Source organism: Pinus tabuliformis, chromosome Q (assembly GCF_031772625.1).
Source record: "Pinus tabuliformis cultivar Carrire ecotype Pingquan chromosome Q, CPIR1, whole genome shotgun sequence".
Taxonomy (NCBI): Eukaryota; Viridiplantae; Streptophyta; class Pinopsida; order Pinales; family Pinaceae; genus Pinus; species Pinus tabuliformis.
In genome coordinates, this window is record NC_142296.1 from 690,806,722 (window position 1) to 690,830,825 (window position 24,104).

Genomic DNA, 24,104 nt, shown 5'->3' on the forward strand with positions numbered 1-24,104 from the left:
GTATGGGAGAATTTGCTCCCTGGCTGCTATCCTGTGAAGGAAAGAGTCTGCTAAGTCCTTGAGAGTACCCTCAGATTTCCGAGTTAAATCCACAGTAGCTTCTACTGTTGTCACTGCTGGTTCTTCGGCTTCAATCAGGTTGTAGGTACCTTGCCAAGTAACTCTAACGAGACCCGTACATGTAGTATTAGATATCAATCCCTTCTTTTTGTCCACGACAGCTTGTCCTGTAGCTGGTGTAGCAGAAGCGCCTGTGGTCTTCTTGGATTTCTTCCCCATTTTGCTTGAGCCTTCTCCTTTGGATGAATTCTGCACAGAGGCGAAAATAAACGTAACACGGAGATATGCCAATGAAAATCCAATATGGGAAAGATATATTGATCAAAGCGTGCTAAGAGATTAACTCTAAAAATGGCCGCGGATACAATCCATGGGAAGATCTTTCAATTACATTAAATGGTCGTTTAAAACCTGCCACCCCTTAAATGCGCATTATATCATTAATCGGCCGAATGACATGTTTAAGCGTGTTGTGGATGTTTTGGCGGTTGAGCGCAGGTGAATGATTGCTTAACAGATCAAGCTTTAAATATGAATGAATCGTAATATTCCTCCACTTAACGGCTTTTTTGAAATCTGCGCTTTATCGCAATAAGCGATGGGGGAGAGCTTAACCTCTTGTATTGGCACCATTTAAAACCCCCGATCGCCGATAGCCAATATCGCATCGCGTTGGGAGCATAGGAATTATATAAGACATGCATTATATATCGCCGATCGCCGATCGCCGATATCGCATCAGATCGGGGTGAAAGGCTTGGGGCAATTTAAGACTGCGTAAAGAGTATCGCCGATCCCGCATCGCATCGAGGCTAATGGCATGGGGGCGCTTTAAAATGTGAATAGAGTATTGTCGATAGCCGATAGCGATATCGCATCAGCAGAGACCAATGTGCCACTCATTTATGTACCTTATGTCATTGCGATATGTGATCTTGCGATCGCTTTATCGCAATAATAAAGGATTGTTTTATTTGATCAAATGGATTTTTCAAAAGGCTTTTTAATAATGTTTTCATTTGGTTATCGGACCTTTTTGAACAATATAATATTGATACCAATTAAACTCTAAAGGGACCCATTTCATATGATAATTTTGTAAATAAACATGATATGAAATGGGGGGTTGTTGTAGGACACAACAGGTCCTAACAAGAAATTTAACCCCTAGTACAGGAAGCCTCCTTTGCATCTTTTTCAAAGAGAAAGAAAGAATCAACAAGACCAAATACAAACTCCTTTATATTTGGAATATGACCCTAAGGAAAATATGGAAGATGCTATAGAAATGTAGGAAAACCAATTATCTTCTCTTTCATAAGGAAAAAATGAGATAGAAGCAGAGGAAGGAGAAGGGGAGGGCTTGGATGTCCCCTTAGAGGATGAGGATATAAACACCTACTGTAAATAGTTTGTTGACTTCATGCAAGCCCAGTTACATAAGAAATATGATTTTAGGTCAAGAAAGAGATCCAGAATGCAGGATCAAAATGATGAATATGCTCAACCTATGGCCCCTAAAAAAGCTAATAAAGGGAAGAAGCCAGTCAACCTTGTCCCACTGACTAAAGGGGAGTCCTATCATCCCATTCATCCTGAATATGAAGTCCCAAATATAGATAAAAAAACTAGTCCAAACAAAGCAAATGCATAAAATAAGTATTGAACTAGTTTAGTAAGTCAAAATTGATAGGAATCCTTTCATTTTTTTCGTGAAAAAATAGTTTGAAAAAGTAAATATATCTATCCCTTTGACTAAATTATTGAAACAAACCAATTATAAAGCCCAAGTTTCTCAGTTCATGGACTTATCCACCATTTCCCTGCTGCAAGACAGTCTTAACTTGCATGAAGAAACACTTGTGGTTATGTTTGGTACACATGCGTAGGAGTAGGACCCTTCTATTCCCCCATTATATGTCACCCTAGTAATCTATGATTTACTGTTGCATAATTGTATGTTTGATTCAAGAGCTTGTCACAATTTAATGCCATTGTCTATAATGGAGAAGCTAGGTTTGCAAATAACAAATCCATGTAAGGAATTATATTTTTTCGATTCCAAAAGAGTAAAAGACCTAGGTATGATCAAATATCTCATGGTTAATTTGGCTTAGATCCCAGTGAAGAGTGTGGTGATGGATATTGTAGTTGTTGATATTCCTGTAAGATTTGGCATGCTCCTATACAGGTCATGGGGAATGAAACTTGAAGGATATATCACAATTTATCTAACATATGATACCATTCTAGAGTTTGGTGGAGAAGAGTGCAGATTATACAGAGTCCATATTTGTGAAGACGGTGACTAAAGTTGATTGTTAAAATAATTCTCCCGTGTATGGTAAAAAAATATATTTTCCTGCCTCTTTTCATAGGAGGATAATCAAATCATAGAAAACACCCAAGCAGAATCCCCTACTCAAACTTGGAAGCAACAACTAAATTCTATTTATATTTGGAAATTGTATTTTGATGGTGCTTATTCTAAGGAAGGAAATGGGGTTGGTGTATTGTTGGTATCTCCATAGGTTAACCTCATCCCTCTCTTATTCAAACTAGATTTTGATGCTACGAAAAATGTTGTTGAATATGATACATTGCTATTAGGATTGCAAACTACTAAAAATATCAATATTGAGTGCTTGACAACACTTGGTGATTCTAAGTTGGTTGTAAAACAAGTCAAGAACCAATGTCAAACCAAGCACCTGAGGTTGAATTCTTATAGGAATGAGATGTGTGATCTAAAATGTTTTCATAGAATTTAATATTTAGTTTCTACCTAGGGAGTAGAACAGGATGGATGATTCCTTGACAATTGCTGCCAGAAACTTTAAACCTCCCCAAAACCCCTTGTTCAAGTATGAAGTTGCAGTAAGGTATAGACCCTTAGTACCAAACAATGTGAAATATTGGCAGACTTTTTAGGATGAGGAGCATATCAAGTGCTTTATGGAGGCCATTGGAAAATTCTCTAATTCAGTGATTGGCCAAGAAGATGAAAATATAGAAGACGAATCGTAGACCTCTTGGGATGAATCAATTTTTGGTCATAAAATTTTGCAACTGAAGGGAAATAGAATACCCAGATGGTTGGTTCCACTAGAAAGATTGTTTAATGCAAATGACATAGTTGTTAAGCGAATAAAACAAGTGCATGAGGAAGATATAGAAGACTTCTACATTGCCACAGAAAAAGAGCTAAAAATTTTCAAGCTAGCTAAAGCAGGCCCAAAAGGGTATAAACAAAGATGTCTAGAGTTTTGAAAAAAAAATATTGATGTTTTTTCCTAGTCCTATGATTATTTTAAGACTTTTGATCCTATCATCATACATAACAAAATTCATTTAAAGAATGGAATGAAACCCTACAAGTAGAATCTCATGATAATCAATCCCTTACTACTCCCATCATTGAAAAGGAAGTTAAGAAGTTGATATAGGATAAAATTATTATGCCACTTAGGTACTCAAATTGGGTGGAAAATTTAGTCCCTGTCAGGAAGAAAAATAGGGAAATCATATTATGTGTGGACTTATTGTAATAAATTTTATGGATCCATCCCATCCATATTAACTTGAATATCGACATTTTGAACCTAGAGCTAAGGTTCATCATCATGTTAATATGGATGGGATGGATCGGAAAAGTTTATTAAAACAAATAAATAGTCTTTGTTGTGAAATCAACAGAGTGTTGTAAAATTACATAACTGCTGCAAAATCATATTCAGATAGGAAAACCTCATAAATAAATGATCCTGCTTGTAAGACCTTTACTCCATTAATTCGGTAAACTTATGACTAGACCAACCATAACAATTTGACCTATCTTAATCTTGATTTCCACCACTTGTAGGTTTCAAGCATATCCATGCTCTTGATAGGAATTCTGGCGTTGTGAATATAGCGTAGAGCCCTCATAAGTTGATAAACCTTGGTTGAAAATTAAATAGACAAGTGAATTACTTTTCAAATAAACTGACATACATTCACTCTGTCAGCACTGTGGCTACAATTCACTTCAAAATTATTGGTACAAGTCACTCCAGAACCACTACTACAACCCTCAGATAATTTACCATTGGGAAAGGGTGTTACAAATCTAGGATAGTTGGTACAATGCATCATCTAAACTACATAGTTATCGCGAACATATTTCCCATATTATTCAACTGACCAATCTCCTAACAACTAAAACGATAAATGCAATTGGTCAGTCAACAAGGAAAGTATGACCTAGCTACTAGTTGTCAGATAATTGAACGAGTAACCACTTGCTTGATTTGTATACCTTCTGATGAAATCATTGTAACTAGATGGAAATTCCAAATTCTAATGGTTGTCCACTAAATCCTTGATTTAATTTAAATATTTGATATCATGTATAAAAAACCATGCTAGTAGAGCTATAAATTAATAGATAGTGGGGGGCAATCAACTAAGTTGAGAGGATTATAATTGTAATTTCAACTTGTACAACAAAAACTTATATTATGTTCGAATCTGAGTTGATGACATGTTGATTGATTAACACTTCGTTGTTTCCTTAACTATTGCCTCACCTAAGGAGGTAGGGCCACTTGCTTAGCTGCATACTATCTATAACATTATAGTGTAGGTTTAGCTTCATTTAAAATATTTTATTTCCAACATTCCTCTATTTATCATCTTGCGACAATTATGATATTTAATTCTATTATTCACAGTGTTGAAACTCTTCATTATATACATTGTTGCAACTCATATTACTCTAACTCGTAATTTGATTATTACTAGAATTCCCTTGTGATCATATTTGTAACTCATAGTGTAGTTTACTATTGCAAGTGTGCATTTAACATTATAGTGTAATTCTATATAGCTAATTACTCTGTTTCCAATTTTTTTTCTACTTTACAATTATTTTTATGGTGTAATTATGTATAGCACAACATGGTTTGAATCCATTACAACTTGTATTTTATTACAAATTTTCTATATATTTCATTTCACGTGCATTCATGTTACAAAATACAAAATCATTTGAATACTTGGACAAGTCACCTTTTAAATGCGAGTATGTTTTTTTCTTGCAAATGTTTAGACTTTCCTTTAACTATGTTTAATTGATTGCAAGCATGATAATTTATTTCCTACAATAGTGGTTTTGATTGCAAGAGTGGTGTGGCTTTCCTAGTGACTTGTGAAAGCATCTCAATATATTTCCCTATGACATTCATTTAGAGAACTACAATTTCAAAATCACATAACAAATTGTACTAGCATATATGATGCATGATAGCTCACATGTTCCATACAAACCTTGGATTTATAATTACGTGCATAGCTCTTTAGTTTTTTACTAAGTAATTAGGATATAATTAAAAGGAACATCAATGGGGTTCATGATGAAATGAATAATAATAAAAATATGATACCCATATCCTCAAGGTGTTTTAGGAGGTCAAATTTGTTAAATTTGTTGTATCTCAATTCTCATTTGCATTATTTATGGTGAACCCTAGACTAGACAAAAAGATTCATCATTGTTGTCTACTTCAGTTGCCTTCCCTAATGTTCAATATCAAATTATCATCACATCAAAAGGGGTCCTATAAATATAAATATTTTTAGTTTCCAATTCCAACTGAAGGCCCCTAGGATTTCATGGCTATTAATGTTTTCAAGTTCGAGATTTTTCACAATGATCTTGATAGGTTCAAGATCTCCTTTCAATGAACATTCCACTATTGTTACTTGTGTCGTTGAGGGTGATGAAAGTTTCTAGATCACAAATTTCCTAGTTACAATATTATTCAATATCTTCACCATATAGATATATCATAATTTATATACATGATCCCAAATCACACATGTTTGTTATTGTAATATATTTGCGTAAGTTCACTAGCATGGGAATTCTTAGCTTTATTATATAAAATTTCATTTTGCATAAGTATGTTTGATTATTTTCAAGTGGAATTCATTACTTTTCCTTGGGAAATCCTTTCTTCTTTATCAAATTCCCTCCCCCCCTCTCTCACTCAGTCTCAATATTATTTATAAGTTACAAATATGTGGGATAAAAAATTATAATGTATTTCAACTATGTGGTAGCTCATAAACTCATACATTAGGGAGTAATTGTCATCACCACAATTTTCCTCACAAGATACAACTAGGCCATAACTTAACTACATCATTATCTAGAAATAGTATAACATAAAAATGATACCTCATGGCTACTTCGCCTCAAAAAGATCAAGAAAAACATATTTAAAAATGGTTTTTCATACACTTGCATGGGCTTCCTTCATTTATGCTTGTGTAGCTTCTAGAACATTTATTTGAAATCCACACAAGTTTACTCACATGAGTGATATGACTTATTTGGCACATTTATGGAGGAATTCCTATATTAGTTAGATTTGCATTGATTTGTCGAAGAAATTTGTGCTCCCATCCCATTTATGAGGAGTACATTGACCTTCCAAAGTTCCATTCAAGCATCCAGATATTTATTTTAAATGAAGAAATTTTAAATTGAAATTAGATCTTCATGGAGTTTAGAATTTCTCTATAAATGAAAGCCATGGGGTAGATTTTGAAGGAGAGAAGAATTTCAAGGTTATTCTATAGGAAAAAGATTGGATATTATATATATTGTTCTCTCATCTCTCTTATTTATTACCTTCACATTTTCTTGTATTATTTCCTCAAGGAACCAATACTTAGTCATTCGCCATTGTTAGAGAAGGTTTTCAACAAGAAAAAGGACCCAACCTAAGAAGAGTATTGTAACTCATTTCCATTCTACCATTTTCCTAGGTGTTGTTACTCATGTTCATGCCTTTCCATTGGACTAATATATGAGTATTGATGTATCCCGCCATTTTTTATGTTTTAATGCTATACTTGTAATTTAATTTGTAATCTAGTTTCATGCATGCTACTTTGCATCATTTTGTAACAATAATATTCTTGTGCTTGTCCCACAACTAATCATTACCTATTGTTTAGCTCACATCCTATCTTAACAAATAAAAAAATCTCACTTTTTCAACAAAATCCACAAATTTGTGGGCTCCAAAGTCTATATTTTGGAGGGTGTAGTGATGTAAAATTATAAGTGCGGACACAAACAAATTCCTCTAGCCTGATAATGGGTCTAGCCACAACAAATACATTCTAAGGAAGATTTCCTTAAGTTATAACCAATTAAGAGGGCCTACCTCTTATTACACTTATCTTGTTTGATGATGTCCTTTCTTGCTCGCTCCAACTATCTCTCGCTTCCTTCTTCAAGCACCTGAAACAAGTAAAAAACAACAAACAACAACTGTGATAATAGACAAATTGTAATTCAACCTACTTAACAAGTCAAGAAACATTAAGCCATGAATATGTAAGATGACAAAACATGTAGGAAATCAATCGATAGTTGCATATATATTGATATCAAAGAGAGATTACAACCATTGTCTTGATGTTGCGTTCTCCTCCGACAAGACCAGGTTCCCACACACTTCTACTAGCATTCCATGATGGCCTCAATCAACAACAGTTTTAAGGCTCTTCCCTTTAGGCTTCACTCCAAACCAAATCACACTTCTCCCTCACATAACTAGATAGCTACAACTATGAATAGCTTGTTGTTTACTCCAAACCAAAATAACACTAACACACCAACATTAACACTTCAACACTTAACACTAGCTTGTGCTTGGGAAAAATGGAGGTTTCTATAGGATGAATGGATAGGAGATGGATCCTCTTCTCATGGAATAAGGTCTTATCTCTTGAGGTAGTTCCATCATTATAGGGGAAAGGAGCCCAAACTGACATCCTCGACCCCATCTGGCCAAACCATTTACCAAACTTCCATTATGAAGCTTATAGAGCTGGAAGCTTCAGCTCTTAATTTAAAAAACTTTCCATAACAGGACCAGCGCAACTAGAATACAGCTCAGTCACTCCATTCGTCGGTAGGGACAGTGCTAACCCCTACATGTCGGCGCAAGGAAGACAACGACCATTAGCGCCAATCTTGTAAACTGGGAAAAACAGAGGTTTCACAAGAAATGGTGCAAAAGGGAATTGATCTGCTCATGAAGAGGGACACAATGGGGGTTTCTTCATGAAGGGAAAGCATGTGGGGTTCACTATAGAGGTCCTCGAGGATCAAGGAACGAGGAGTATAGGGACAGTGACAAAATGTTGTTTAATAGATGCCCCCTAAAGCGTGAAGGCTGAACTAGAGTGAGGGATCAAAAGCTTTATGAATCAGTGTGGGGAACCATAGTCTGCCATTGGAAAACCTACAAGCAAGTACAAATACATATACATAACTGAGAACTCTGTCAAATGATACATGAATTGTGGCATGGACGCAACCACCCAGAGAATGATCATGTAAATGGATCCAGGTATGGGCACAACCATCCGTCAAAGAGGATCATAATGAAACCAAGGTATGGTCGCAGCCATCCAATAATGAGAAGTATCACATCTGATAACTCATGGTATGGTTGCAGCCATCCATCTGAAAGAGACATGCATACTAACATAATCATGTCATATCATTTCGCAACCTAGACTTTTGTGATCTGAGTCCAGGGTCTTACGCTCCAACACAACTCGATCAAAGTACAAATTCTAACATGTAAATAGATGTGTTGATGTCAAACATGCTAGAAAGTCACTTGATTACTAGTTAATGATGTAAATTGTTCACAAGCATGAGAGAAACCACCAATAATTACAATGGCCCTCAAGGTACCATAAGCACAATTCATAGAATGTGAATAGAGGAACTGAAGTCGAACACTCGTGAAATCACTTGATTGAAAGCCAATGATGTAAACTTGCCGTCAAGTGCGAAGAACTTACCATTAGGGCATGCAAGCTCTAAGGTACTGGAGGGAGTCTCTCGGTCAACTTCCCGGATAATGAGCTGAAGTCGATGGGAAACAACCATTTTGAAGGAGGGCCATAATGTTTCCCACATCATCGACATGAGACAAAGTGATGCAAAATGATTTTGGATGATACAAAGAATCAGAGTTAAGTGTAACTGCAGAAGGACAACTCTTGAACATATTGACGACACAACTGGAAGTTTGGAAGCTTTTGGATCCATAGGATCGGTGGTCATGATGACATGGCAAAGATCAAATGGAAGGCAAAAATGAACATCCCAACCCAAGAAGGTCAAAGATACAAAGGAGGATATCCCAACCCGACACGAAGGAGAAAGTGTCATGTTCAAGAGGGAGCTGTTGACACAGCTGATTAGATTTCCAAATTTTCCCCCACCATTTCTGGTAGGTACCCCAATTATTTTTTATCACAAGCTTGAAGGGGATGGCATATGCTTACAGTGTAAGTTCATCCTTTGGACAAATCCGACCTAGTAATTCTAATGAGCCCTAGGAAGGAGAAGCGCATGGTGATGAATCTGATGTCATTTAATATTTTAACAAGTCCAACAAAGGTGTAACTCGATATCTTTTTCATGTTAGATATCATGTTTAGAGAGTTTGAAAAAGACATGAAAAAGAAAACTCAACATGGTCCCTTTTCATACATTTGTGTCTCTTGAGCTCGAAAAGGTAGAAAACGATACTTGAGAGAACCGCTTGACCATTTCAGCCAAGGAGTACATTTTTCATAAATAGTGCCTCCCAGCCCGAAAAAGGGGTAAACTTATACTAGGCACATAATGTTTCGCATCCATTAACGAGTTTGAAACGACAAGGGGTCGTCCATCTTTTCACTTTTAAAGAGTCAGAAAAGAGCTTGAAAGTGGACCTCCCATTTTATTTTCTTTTACGAGTCAAAATGGAAAAACACTCTGCAATCTTTTCATATGAGCTTAACAAGTCGAGAAAAGAGCTTAAAGGTGACTTGTCCTATAGGAACGAGTGGTATAAAGGGTAGCAGCTAGTTCCGACAATGGACGAACTGCTCAAAACATGTAATGGTCAAGAGGTTGGCTAACAAAACCACTCATCACTGTGGTTCCTTGGGAAAAGAAAAACAACAAAGTGAAAGCATATGATCAGCCAAAGAGATGGTAATGATGGAATGAAACAACCAAGGTTCATTAGAAATTAGCTGATAAAAAGGGAAATCATGGAATGTAAATCAGGCATGAGTTCGTTTGAGCAGAAGCTTGAACCATGGAGAAATCTGCTTGGATTCGGTTTCATGTTTACACAAGCTTGAAATGAAAAACTATGCTTGCTATAAGTTTGCATGCCCCCAACATAATGACTCAATCGAGGTACATTCCCCCTAAGCTTCATTTCAATCAACTAGGTGGATGGAATGAAGGTTCACTTACGAGATCTTGGAAAGACTCGACTGGATTTTACGAGATCTTAATCAAAGACTCGATCTGGAAAAGGGAGTTGTTGCATTTTTTAACGAGGTTGACATAGGAAAAAAACTATCCTCAAACATCTGTTTCATTTTTTAGTGAAGTTGACACAGTAAAAGAACTATCCTTGGGCATCTATTTCATTTTTTAACGAGGTTGACACAGTAAAAGAACTATCCTCTGGACTCCTTTATTCATTTTTTAACAAGCTTGACATGAGACAAGGAATTATGCTCACACCCTTTGTTATAATGAGGTTGACATAGTAAAAGAACTATCCTCGAGACCCTTGTTTCATTTTTTAACGAGCTTGACACAAGATAAATAACTATGCTCACGCCCTTTGTTTCATTTTTTTAACAAGGTTGACAGAAGACTAGGAACTATCCTCATCCATCTATTCATGGACCATATGAGAACATGGCTCCCAAGAGGTCTTCACTAGATGGAAGAACCACACTCCGAGAGGAATACATGTCATTCGGTACAAAAGACAGATTGGGTTCCAATTCCCCCAGTACATAATGTACTATACCATTTGTGTGATCATCAGTAGATGTGGAGACGAAACGGGTAGCCACATAATTGACCTGTGGCGGGGAAGGTATTGCTTGCAAACAAGAGCTGATAGGGGATGATGGTTGCAAAGGAGGTGTCGGGTGACCAATGAATGATAGTTGACCAATAATCACAATTTTCCCTTCCCGCGGAAAACAAACCACTCAAAAAAGAAAAGATACAAGAGCGCCCATGACATAAACATAGTCGAGTCCAAGGAGAAGATTGAAATCTAAAGGAAATTGGACTACCATCACGTCTATATAGATGGTCTTCCCTTCCAAAGTAACAGAGAACTTCAGAAGGACCCCTAAGGGCTGACTAGTTCCTCTGTTGAAAGCCAACAGATTCTGGGTGACAGGCACAAGCCGTGGGCAACCCAAAGCTTGCCAACTAGTAGAAGACATGATGCTAATAGATGAGCCTTCATCTAGTATAGTGCCATGTACTACCATATTATAGGCTTGTATTGTGATCTAGAAAGGCACATAAGATGGGAGGCAGAAAGCAATTAATGGACCCCAATCAAAGGAGACGACAGAACTACTTGGTGGGGGTGTCATATGATTGCCCCCATGATGTATAGGAATAGAAGAATGACTCTCCTAACCAACCGGGATGGGAGGATCACTCTTCGATTGATGAGAATCTGAGGAGATGAGAAGAACACGAGTAGTATGATCACCACTCTCATCTGAAACGAAGTGAGAAACTAGAGGTGGAGCCAATTCGACACTCTTTCCAACTAGTGGTTGGTCGGGAATAGACATAAAAGAGTCTTGCTCGGGAAGAGCAGGATGGGCAAGAGTTTAATCCAAGTCAATCTCTTTACCAAGTAGGAGATGGTTAGAAGAAAGCTTTTGATAACCAACAGGAAGTTGGGGTTGAGGAGCTGTAAGGTTTTCCAAAACTTTGGAAGCTTTATCCATAAGAGGACAAAGGTGAAGAAGATGCTCTCCTTCACATAACCTACAAGGGAATCTAATATTTCCCTTCTTCTTACCATCATTAGCTGAAGGCATAACATCGACATGATCTCCAGAGGTCGACGAGGATGGTCGGTTCAGGTTTTGAGACCATACCTCTAAGACTCTGGGAATGCCAGGACAGTCTCGAAGGATATGGTCACCCTTACACAGCCTGCAAGGGAATTTTACCTTCCACGAAGGATCATAAGGTTTGTCAATGGGGGGTGCATTTGGAGTAATAGCTACACGGTTAGCCTCTTTCTTATCTGACTTCTTCTTCTTCTTCTTAGCCTCCTGGTTACTGGATTCAAACTTTAACCAAGCAAAGTAAAATAGGAGGGTGAAGAAATGGGGGGAGAAGTTTTGGGTTCAACCTTAGAATCATCATGACGTGATTCAAATGAAGGAGATGGCAGGGCAAGAGTTGGGACACTTGGGACCACCGAGGTCGAAAATAACCAGACAGGTAAACCAATGGTTAACCCAGGAAGGGACAACGTCGCCATATAAGGAGCACCATCATTTTCAAAAGAGGGAAAAGGACCAAGACTCCCATCTGAGGGGAATCCTTGACTGGCAGACTCTGAAAATGTTTTCATTGGAATCAACCCTAAAGATTACTAAGGAATATAACTTTAACCAGGAATATTTTATGGGAAGTTAATTTTAATTTATTGAAACAAAAATTTGCCTTTTCATATTTTAAGAGTCAAGAAAAGGATGAAAGGTGACTCTAGTCACTTTCAGAATTAACGAGCTCAAAAACACAAGTGCTTGATGATATTTTCAATTTAAAGAGTCAGTAAATATCAAAAATGACTACTCAGGGTATTCTAGGAAAAAGGATTACTAGGTAACCGTGAACTGCAGAGTACCTCTCAGTGAACCGAGAAGTACAAGCAAGAAATCTCCCCTAATGTTGTGTTCGGTGTATCATGTTTACAAGGCGACAGACTCATCTTCCTATGAATAAAGGATTGCAGACCTAGTGGAGTCTCCCTTTACATACACAATGGTACGGGGAGCACAAGTTCGTACTAGCGCTGTCTAGTGGTGAAGCAAATGAAAGCTGCTAGGTTTAAAGTTGCTGAAACACGTCTCTAGCCTAGACCACTAAATGTCAGTGTTAAGTTTCAATGCTTCCTTAGGTTAATTCAATAAATTTTAATGGTTGACCTTGAATTAGGTCTCAGTTACAAGTCCCTACTACTGTCATATGAGAACTACTATATGCAGCTATATGAGAAAAGAGATCTTTGTCTGCGATGAAAGTTATCACTAATTGAGAGATAGAGAACACAAAATTAATGCAACAAGCGAAGAATGAAATCTTTCACTAATAAATCTCCTAAATGCAGTTAATCTTCCTATAACAACATAAGAAGTTTCATTTAATTTCCAATGCTTATGATGATGTAATTCTAGATTCTCAATAACATTACTAATGCAATATTTTTGCTTAAGGAAACTAGAGTTATGTTTTCCTTTTCATAAAATGCAAAAATGAATCTTTCATAGAAAGCACTTTAAATGAAAGTTTTTCCAATTCCGAAAAAACAAGCATCAATCAAATCCAAAGCATGATAAATGAAACTAAAAACAACTTCTTCCCTGAATCGAACCAACCGAACACATAAATGCTTCAATCGACAAACCAAGCAATGCAATCTATACTTGGAAAGAGAAAAGGGACACTCGAAATAAGAAAGAAAACGAAACTCTTTCACTCATTCAATTGAAAATTGAAGCAAACAAAGCATCATAGTCACTTCCAGGAGGAAGAGGAGAGTCGGAGGGTCAAGACACACTGGCATTGGAATGCAAGAAATTCTTATTTTTTCTTAACTCAGAGACCGGAGTGACTTTTGGGCCAAAAGTAGCGCTGATCGGCATGACCGGCATGACTTTTAGGCTAAAACTAGCACTGATAGACATGATTGGCACGACTGTTTGGCCAAAAATAGCGTTTATCAAGGGATTCAAAGAAAAAAAATAAAAAAGAACTTCACACAGGGCCATACTTAACACATTAGAGGGTGGGCTAAACCAAGAAAGCACACAAACCAAGTTAAATGAAGCTCTCTAGCCAAGCAAAAGATGGTCTAAATAGCTTACAGGGTAGAAATCATGAGAGCAAAACACACTGGCCAAGATTGGGGACAAACCCTAATCTTCACTTATAGGCATCAGCATGACTACCTAACTGACAACAAGCGCCAGAGGGAGGTCGGTGCCAATGTTTCTCAGCATATTGTGCTGATCGGCGCGACTGTCAGTGAATTAAGTGCCCTGAGTGAGGGAGCCAAGAAAAAAATAAATAAATAAATAAAACAAGGACCAAATCTGCTACTATGAATTTCAACCTCAGACCAGTAAGCAAAGGAAAAGAAATAGAACCAAAGGGAAAAAATCGAACTAGAAAAGTTCACGCAAAATCATGAAATCTCAAACAAGACAAACAAAAGGATTGGACTCCCACTGTGGTCACCAATTTGTGGTGAAGTAAAATTATAAGTGTGAACGCAAACAAATTCCTCTAACCCGATAAGGGTCTAGCCACAACATATACATTCTATGGAATATTTCCTTAGGTTAGAACCAATTAAGAGGGCCTACCTCTTAGTACACTTATCCCATTTGATGATGTCCTTTCTTGCTCTCTCTAGCTATCTCTCGCTTCCTTCTTCAAGCACCTGAAACAAGTAAACAACAAAAAACAACGACCGTGATAATACACAAATTGTAATTAAACTTACTTAACAATTCAAGAAACAATAAGCCATGAATATGTAAGATGACAAAACATGTAGGAAATCAATCTATACTTGCATATATATTGATATCAAAGAGAGATTACAACCATTGTCTTGATGTTGCGGTTCTCCTTTGACAAGACTAGGTTCCCACACACTTCTACTAGCATTCCACTTCTACTAGCATTCCATGATGGCCTCAATCAATAATAGTTTTAAGGCTCTTCCCTTTAGGCTTCACTCCAAACCAAATCACACTTCTCCCTCACACAACTAGATAGCTACAACTATGAATAGCTTGTTGTTTTCTCCAAACCAAAATAGCACTAACACACCAACATTAACACTTCAACACTTAACACTAGGTTGTGCTTGGGAAAAATGGAGGTTTATATAGGATGAATGGATAGGAGATGGTGTAGGAATTTACAGGGTAAGTTCCTCAGAAAGAATACCAAAAGGACACCGCTCACAACCAGATCACAGATCAATACACCAGTATTTTTGACGTGGTTAAAACCCTCAAAGAGGGAAACAGTCCACGGCCTGTCCCAACGTGGGTACTACAGGCAATTTATTAATCAAAGAATGAAAATTTACATAAGCTTCTCTCATGCACGGATTACCCGAACAATGACCCTCCATGCGCTTTAAATAGAACTCATGGACCAATCGGGTGTCAAGCCACGGATCAAGTGTCGGTAATACCGAGGAGAGAATGAACCGTCGGATCACTACATATCGTGACCGTCGGATTGTAAGTTACAAAATGTACAACGGTAAAGAAACACACTTTACCTAACTCTATACTAGACCAAGTTGAACTTAACTATTTCCTATGTGTCGGAATATCCTAACATCCCCCCTTAAGAACAACTTGGGATAGGATTGAAGGATTTACAAATATGACACAATAGGAGAAGGAAGGAGGCACTAGAGCCTATCCCCCCTTAGTGACAACTTCCTGAACTCCAAGCATATATCGAAGTTTAGTGAACTTCGCCTCTGTGAGAGCCTTTGTGAAGATGTCTGCAACCTGATCATCTGTTGAACAATATTGCACTTCAAGAACATGGTCATGAATGAGCTTTCTGATGAAGTGCATGTGTAGTTCAATGTGTTTGCTGCGCTGATGCTGGACTGGATCTTTGCATAGCTGAATGGCACTTTGATTATCACACCAAAGTGTGGTTGGATGCTGCTGCTCAAAGCCAAACTCTGATAGGATCTGACGAAGCCACAAGGCTTCCTTACTAGCTTCCACGGCACCACGATACTCTGCTTCTGCTGACGAAAGAGAAATGGCAGCCTGTTTCTTACAAGCCCATGTAATAGGTCCTGAACCAAGAGTGAAGACATAACCGGCAGTAGACTTCCGATCATCAGGGTCACCAGCCCAATCAGAATCAGTGAAACCAACTAACAGAGGAGCTGCTTTGGCACTGTAATGAATCCCAAACTGTACTGTACCTCGAACATAACGAAGTATTCTTTTAGCTGCTTTCCAATGACTTTCACGGGGGTTTTGCATAAAACGAGCAACAAGGCCAACAACAAAGGAAAGATCAGGACGAGTATGGGTTAAATACAAGAGTTTTCCTACAAGTTGACGGTATAAGGTAGCATCAACTTCAGGAGAAGTACAAGAGACTGAAAGTTTGACTCCAGACTGAAAGGGAGAAGGGGCTGGCTTACAGTCTTCCATGTGAAAATGACGAAGAATATCACAAGCATACTTGGACTGGGAAAGGAAAATACCCTCCTTGGATTGCAAGACTTGAAGACCGAGAAAATAGTGTAAGTGTCCTAAGTCTGTCATTTCAAATTTCTTTTTAAGGCTGGACTTCACATGGTTTATAAGGTTGGGATCACTACCAGTAAGAATAAGATCATCAACATAAAGAACAAGGATGATAAGAGAGTTGCCCACTTTCTTGGTGTAGACAGTATTGTCAGAATGACACCTAGAAAAGCCAGATTCTAAAAGAAAGCTATCCATTTTGGCATACCAAGCCCGAGGAGCTTGCTTGAGGCCATAAAGGGATTTCTTAAGTCGACAAACAAGGCTGGAGTCTGTTTGTATGAAGCCAATGGGTTGTTCCATATAGATTTCTTCCTGCAAGTCCCCATGCAAGAAGGCAGATTTAACATCCATCTGATGGACTTCCCATTTTAAAGAGGCAGCAAGGGAAAGAACAAGGCGGATAGAGTTCATTTTGGCAACAGGGGAGAAGGTTTCAGTGTAGTCAATGCCTTCAACCTGTGAAAAGCCCTTAGCAACGAGACGAGCTTTATGTTTATCAACTTTCCCATCTGGTCCATACTTGGTTCTGTAAACCCATTTACATCTAACAAGTTTGCGTCCCTTTGGTAGAGGAACAAGATCCCATGTATCATTTGTCATCAATGAATGATATTCTTCATTCATAGCTGCTTCCCAATGTGGATGGCCTGAAGCTTCTGCAAAAGTGTCAGGATCATGATTTACTGGAGCTTGAGCCAGTAAAGAAGAGGCTCTTTCAAACTGAGAACGTGTACGTCGCTGATCTGTAGGATCACCGGCAAGATCACCTGCTGCATCCCGAGTAGCACGGACCCATCTTGGAAGTTGAGGATCCTGAGAAGGTGGGGGAGGATTATCATCCTCGCTTTCATCATCTGAAGAAGAAATGTTTTCAAAAGTAGAAGAGATAGGAAGAGGTGGCACATCCGCCGGACTAGGCTCGCAGGCCGATTTATTTTCATCAAATTTTACATCTCTTCTAATGATAACATTTTTGGACTTAAATGGAATAAGTCTATAACCTTTTACATCTTCAGAATATCCAACAAAAGTACATTTCTCACTCTTAGGTTCTAAAGCTTTATGCTTTTCATCTGGAATATGGGCCCATGCTTCACTTCCAAACACACGAAAGTGACTTACATCTGGTTTAATGGAACTCCAAGCTTCTTCTGGAGTGATATTCTCTAGAACCTTAGTAGGAGTGCGATTGATTATATAATTTGCACAATTAATTGCTTCGGCCCAAAAACTAAGACTGAGTCCTTTAGATTGCAGCATACAATTAGCCATTTCCTTTAAGGTGCGATTTTTCCTTTCAGCTACACCATTTTGTTGTGGAGTGTATGGAACAGTATGTTGCATTTGAATTCCATTTTCGGTGCAAAAGTTGATGAATGTGTTTTTAACATATTCTCCACCATTATCAGTTCTTAGCTTAAGAATTTGATGTCCAGATTGTTTTTCAACAAAGGCTTTGAAGGCCAAAAATGTGTTAAATACTTCGCTCTTGAGTTTTAAGAAGTATACCCAAGTGCGTCTGGAGAAATCATCAATGAAAGTTAAGAAGTACTTGCAGCCAGAGAATGAAGCAACAGGAAGAGGACCACATAAATCACTGTGCACAAGCTGTAAAGGGGCTGAGGCGTGCCAAGAGGCACGTTTGTCAAAACTGTCCCGATGATGTTTTCCGAGTACACATCCGGAACAAACACCATCTCTGCAAGATACCATAGGAAGACCTGTCACCATATTTTCTTTACATAGATGCTGAAGGGAGCGATAGTTTAAGTGACCAAATCGCTCATGCCAAAGTTTGCTCACTTCATCATTATGAGCAACAAATACTGAGGGAAGATTTGATGACCCAAAGTTGTGAAACTTATACAACCTTGTGGAATCATCAGCAAGACCAGTAGCTAGAATCTGTTTAGGATCTTTTAGATCCTTGATTACAACATCATGAGGTGAAAATTCAACAATTTTACCTTCACCTGAATGAGTTATCTGATAGACAGATAGAAGGTTGCAGGATAAGGTTGGAACACATAATACATCATTAAACTGACCATTGTCTAGATGAACAGTTCCAGTCCCTACAACATTAAGAGATCACCAACATATATATTTTTGGTGTTACAATCATTTAAAGAAGAAAACATGGCTTGGTTTTTGGCCATGTGATAAGAGGCTCCAGAATCAATGAGCCACTCATGAGAATGAGAAGAAGAAGAAGATACATTTAATGCATAACCAGACTGAGATGATTGACAACGACATGCAGAAAGTGCCATTCCGGAAGTTGAAGTTGAAGTAGGCTCCACATGGATGTTATGTTTCTTCATTGCGGCTTCCAAGGCTTCCATCTTCTTAAAGCATTTAGATTCTAAGTGGCCATCTCGATTACAAAAGTTACAATGTCTATCAGTCTTCTTCCATTTGTTTTTATTGGTCTTATCATTTTGCTGAAATGATCTTTCATTTTGAGGCTGAGTTGGTTTAGGACCATTCTTTTGAGGATATGACTTCTTAGGATTCTTTGAATTTGGTTGCTGCTGGGCGGCTAACGCTTTCGTGGAAGAGTTTCCAAGATTAAGAAGACCAAGGTGTAAGAGTTTTTCTTGTTCTCTTATTAAGGAATCACAAAAGGAGTCAAAGGAAGGGGCCTTGTAGTCTTTTCCTTGACAAATGAAAGCTTCCCTTGTAGAATGGAAAGTGGAAACAAATACAGAGTAGGCTGGTCCCAACTTAGTAAGGATGGAATAAATAAGGTTACCATCTTCTTTCTTAACTTTAACACCTTCCAAGAGATATCTAAGGGTCTTGAATTTGGACAAGAAATCTTCAATGCAAGAAAAATTATTAGGATCCAAAGTAAGCAACTCATTTTCAAGTTGATGGGCTCTAATTTCATTTTTAATCCCAAAAACTTTAGCGAGTTTTTCTAATGCTTCATGAGGAGTCTCAAGTTCTGCAATGTGGAATCTAAGATCAGGAGAAATAGACATCCCTATCAAACCACGTGCTTGATCTTGTCTATTTTCCCATTTTGCAGCCTTGTCTTCATCTTTTGGTTTCTTCTCTTGGTCTGTGGCTATTCTGAAGAGACCTTTACTTCTAAGTAAATCTTCCATGTAGGCTACCCATTGGAAGTAGTTAGTGCTGTCAAGAATGACTTGGCATGGACTTTCCATTTTAAAAAAAAAAACTGAAGCTGAAGATGCTGAAAGTAAGTGTTCCAATGGATAGATCTCGAAAAAATAGGCGGTTTAAAAAAAAACGGCTCTGAAAAAGGCTTCCGGATGAAGAAGTTATGGCTTTTTGAAAAAAAATTGTTGACGTTGCCGGCAAAGTGCGCGAATGTGCGGGAATGAAAAAATCCGCCCCCACAAAATGGAGACTTGAACCCAAGACCTCTACTCTCTTAAAATAGCTTTGAACCAATTGATCTATACAAAAAATTTGAGAGAGAGAGAGAGAGAGAGAGGGGGGGGGGGGCCTTGGTTTGCGTGCTTGCCTTGAGAAAGCTCTTTTTCCCTACAAAACACAAAACACAAAACCCAACACGAATATGCAAAGAAAAACGAACCTTGCGGCTCGAAGTTAGCTTTAGCCAAAAAACTAGAATTTTTTTTTTTAAAAAAAATCTCAAAGTTAGCTTTAGCCGAAAAACTAAATATTTTTCTCAATGTTTCTGATTTTCCGAGATCACACTAAGGTGCAGGGAAAAGAGCATACGCATGAGAAAAATCCTTCCTTTCTGTTTCTGATTTGCCCAGATCGCACAGAGTCGCAGGGCAAAGAGCATACGCAGAAATGAAAGGTATAGATCCGGTTAAAAAAAAGGCTAAATAAACCGAAACCGAAATAAGCAGAGAGAAAATAACAGTAAACTGCAAAAAACACTGTATACCTCCCGATCTGAAAAATGACGCAGCTAGGGCTACCGGAAACCTTTTCGCGTGAAACGAAAGGGGTTCCTCACTGGAACAGATGCTCCGAACGCAACAGAGCAGTCCTCTCGGCCCGAAAGCAGTCAGAAACAGCAGATCTAGGAAACGACAGCCGCATGCAGTTCTACCGGCTTCAGATTTGGATCACCAACGGACACGGCCCTCAAATAGCTCTGATACCATGTAGGAATTTATAGGGTAAGTTCCTCAGAAAGAATACCAAAAGGAAACCGCTCACAACCAGATCACAGATCAATACACCAGTATTTTTGACGTGGTTAAAACCCTCAAAGAGAGAAACAGTCCACGGCCTGTCCCAACGTGGGTACTACAGGCAATTTATTAATCAAAGAATGAAAATTTACATAAGCTTCTCTCATGCACAGATTACCCGAACAATGACCCTCCATGGGCTTTAAATAGAACTCATGGACCAATCGGGTGTCAAGCCACGGATCAAGTGTCGGTAATACCGAGGAGAGAATGAACCGTCAGATCACTACATATCGTGACCGTCGGATTGTAAGTTACAAAATGTACAACGGTAAAGAAACACACTTTACCTAACTCTATACCTAACTCTATACTAGACCAAGTTGAACTTAACTATTTCCTATGTGTCGGAGTATCCTAATAGATGGATCCTCTTCTCATGGGAGAAGGTCTTATCTCTTGAGGTAGTTCCATCATTATAGGGGAAAGGAGCCCAAACTGACATCCTCAACCCCATCCGGCCAAACCATTTACCAGATTTTTGTTACGAAGCTTCTAGAGCTGGAAGCTTTGGCTCTTAATTTAAAAAGCTTTCCATAACAAGATCGGTGTGACTGGAACACAGCTTAGTCTCTCCGGTCGGCACTAGGGATAGTGCTAATCCCTGCATATTGGTGCAAGGAAGACAAGGGCCATTAGCATCAATCTTGTAAACTGGGCAAAACAAAAGTTCTAGGGGAAATGGTGCAAAAGGGAATTGATCTGCTCATGAAGAGGGACACAATGGGGGTTTCTTCATGAAGGGAAAGAATGTGGGGTTCACTGTAGAGGTCCTCCAAGATCAAGGAACGGGGAATACAGGGACAGTGAAAAAATGTTGTGTAACAGACAGTACTTCATTTCTTTGTGTGTTTAATATACAAATCTTAATAAGAAGAGGAAATCTTCCTCTATGATGGGAAATGGTAAAAGATTGCTAGTATGCAAGAAACACTAAATGATGAAGGAACAAAAATGTGGTTTGAAGTCTCCTTAAGTAAATATTAGGGACATAACATTGTTATTAGGTTCTATATGAAAAATGCAATCTCGTGACCTTAATTTATAGATGGTTAGTAAACTTCATTTTTGGATGCATTTTTGGTGTGAACTCTAACACTTGATGTATCAATGAGAACTCATAAACCTAATGGACATCATAGAAAGCTCAATGTATGATGAAATAAGATCTTTGAGAAGGTCCAGATGTACCCACTATGTTATCTAAATAAGTATATGCACATTCATGAGCCATCAATTAGTTGTTTTCACATTTAAAAATGGTCAGATTGGAATCAAGGGATTTTCTATGTATTATGTGCAACAATGGGATAATGCACACACCTAAGAAAACATTGTAGTAATGGGTTGAATTGTCTAAATGAGGTGCCATAAGGTCATGTGATGGTGAAATGGGAAGCATAATGTAAGGTATGACTACAATAATGATATATATTGATGAAACTACTTCAATTGTATAAGCTAACAAATTTAAGCTAATAACACAAAAAAAATGTTATAATGAAATGGTTTTATATATTTTGTGATTACTTTTCTATTTATTTTTAATGGTAAATGATGTAATTCATTATATATATATATATATATATATATATAGAGAGAGAGAGAGAGAGAGAGATAAACACTTTGTGACAACCCTAATTAATTTACATTTATGTATGTGATGTAAACATTTTGATGAAAAGAAAAATGGGTTGACTAATGGGATGCAGATTCTAGAGGGATGGGGTGATTACTTGATGTGGAAATTGCTTATTGTAAATAATATTAATGTACAAGAAATTTAAATGAAGAATGGCAGGCTGCGAACTGGTAAGAAATGTTGGCCACTTCATTAGGGGAATTTTGAGGTTTAAAATGGGCCTCCTGAGGAAATTGTAAAATAATAGTGGAAATATAAAATAATATTAGATTACATCGTCAAATTTTAGAGAGAAAAAATAAAAAACTAGTTTTTCAACTAATATTTTCAACTTATCTCCCTATGGGTTTACTCAAACTTCGAGCAACAACACTTGCTGGATGCATAACTTGATTCCTCATCCAAGGAGTATCCATGTTGGATACTTTCGACTCACCCTGCTACACGAAAAATGAGAAATACGTGAAAAAGGTGATTGCAATCACGTTTTTCATGTATTTATCATTTTTCGTCTAGAAGGTTCCATCAAAAGTATGCAACATGGGTACTCCTTCGATGAGGAATCAAATTTTGCATCCAAAGAGTAATCCCACTCGAAATTTGAGCGAAACCTTAGGGAGATAAGTTAAAAATACGAGTTGAAAAAGTAGTTTTATTATTTTATTATTTTTTAATATTTTTAATTTTTTACTCCAAAAATGGTGAATCATCCCCCATGGTTGACATCATCATCTTGAATCCTATGGGTTCTTATAAAGTTTATTTTTTTTGTACATTTTTCTTAGGAGGCCCATTTTAGACCTCAAAAATCCCCTAATGTACTAGAGTAAAAATATTTGCATTTAAACCACCAAGGGAATAACTTGATGGGTTTTATAAGTGCTTTGGCTCATAATATCTTACTGATAGGAGTTACTGTCAATAGGAGACAAGAGAAAGAGAAAAATTGAACTAGAGGAAAGCAAGAAGCTCAACAAGATATTTGAAAGTTTAAGGGATAATGCAGGAAAAGAGAGGAAGTCAAATTGTTGTACAAGATTTGGAGTAGCAAGAGGAAGAAAATACAGAGGATATTTTCTACAGTGTATTGCAGGTCTATCAGAGGATATGTGTTACAGTGTACTACAGGTCTATCAATGGTGTTGTATCTTGTACAGATGGTTGTTGGAGAGTGGAGGACTTGTTGGCACTCTTGCCAACCTTGTTTGTTGGTATTTTAGGTCCATTTGGTAGTGACACTTGGGAGAAATGTTTGATCCACTTGAAGATGTCTTAGATCCTATGACATAGGTTTGGAGGCTTGTATAGATACTGGAGAAGGTGATCTAACATGTGGCAGAGGTTCTGAGTTGAGGGCTTATGGTTTTTCCTTATGTTCTTCCTCAATCGCTCCTATGGAGGCTTATCAATGTGACTGACAGAATCCAGCCACTGGGAGACAAGAACGTGGAAGCGAATGAGAGTTCCAATCAATGTTAGCGAGTTTTGTTCATGCAACTGAGGTTTTTCATGAAAAACAGTCTGCATTCCTTGAGCAAATTAGAAGAAAATTGGCATGCAAATTCCTAGAGACTTCTAGAATAAGTTGTAATGGTCTTGAATGGTTTGAAAAGGTCCTCCAATGATGTGAACCCATTTAGTGAAAGAGTAATGATGTTAGTGGACTGATTTGGTCCAATTTTTGCACCTTTGATCCTAGCCCAAAGGTCAATTTCGCCCTCCAAGTTTTATATACTTGATTTTGGAGC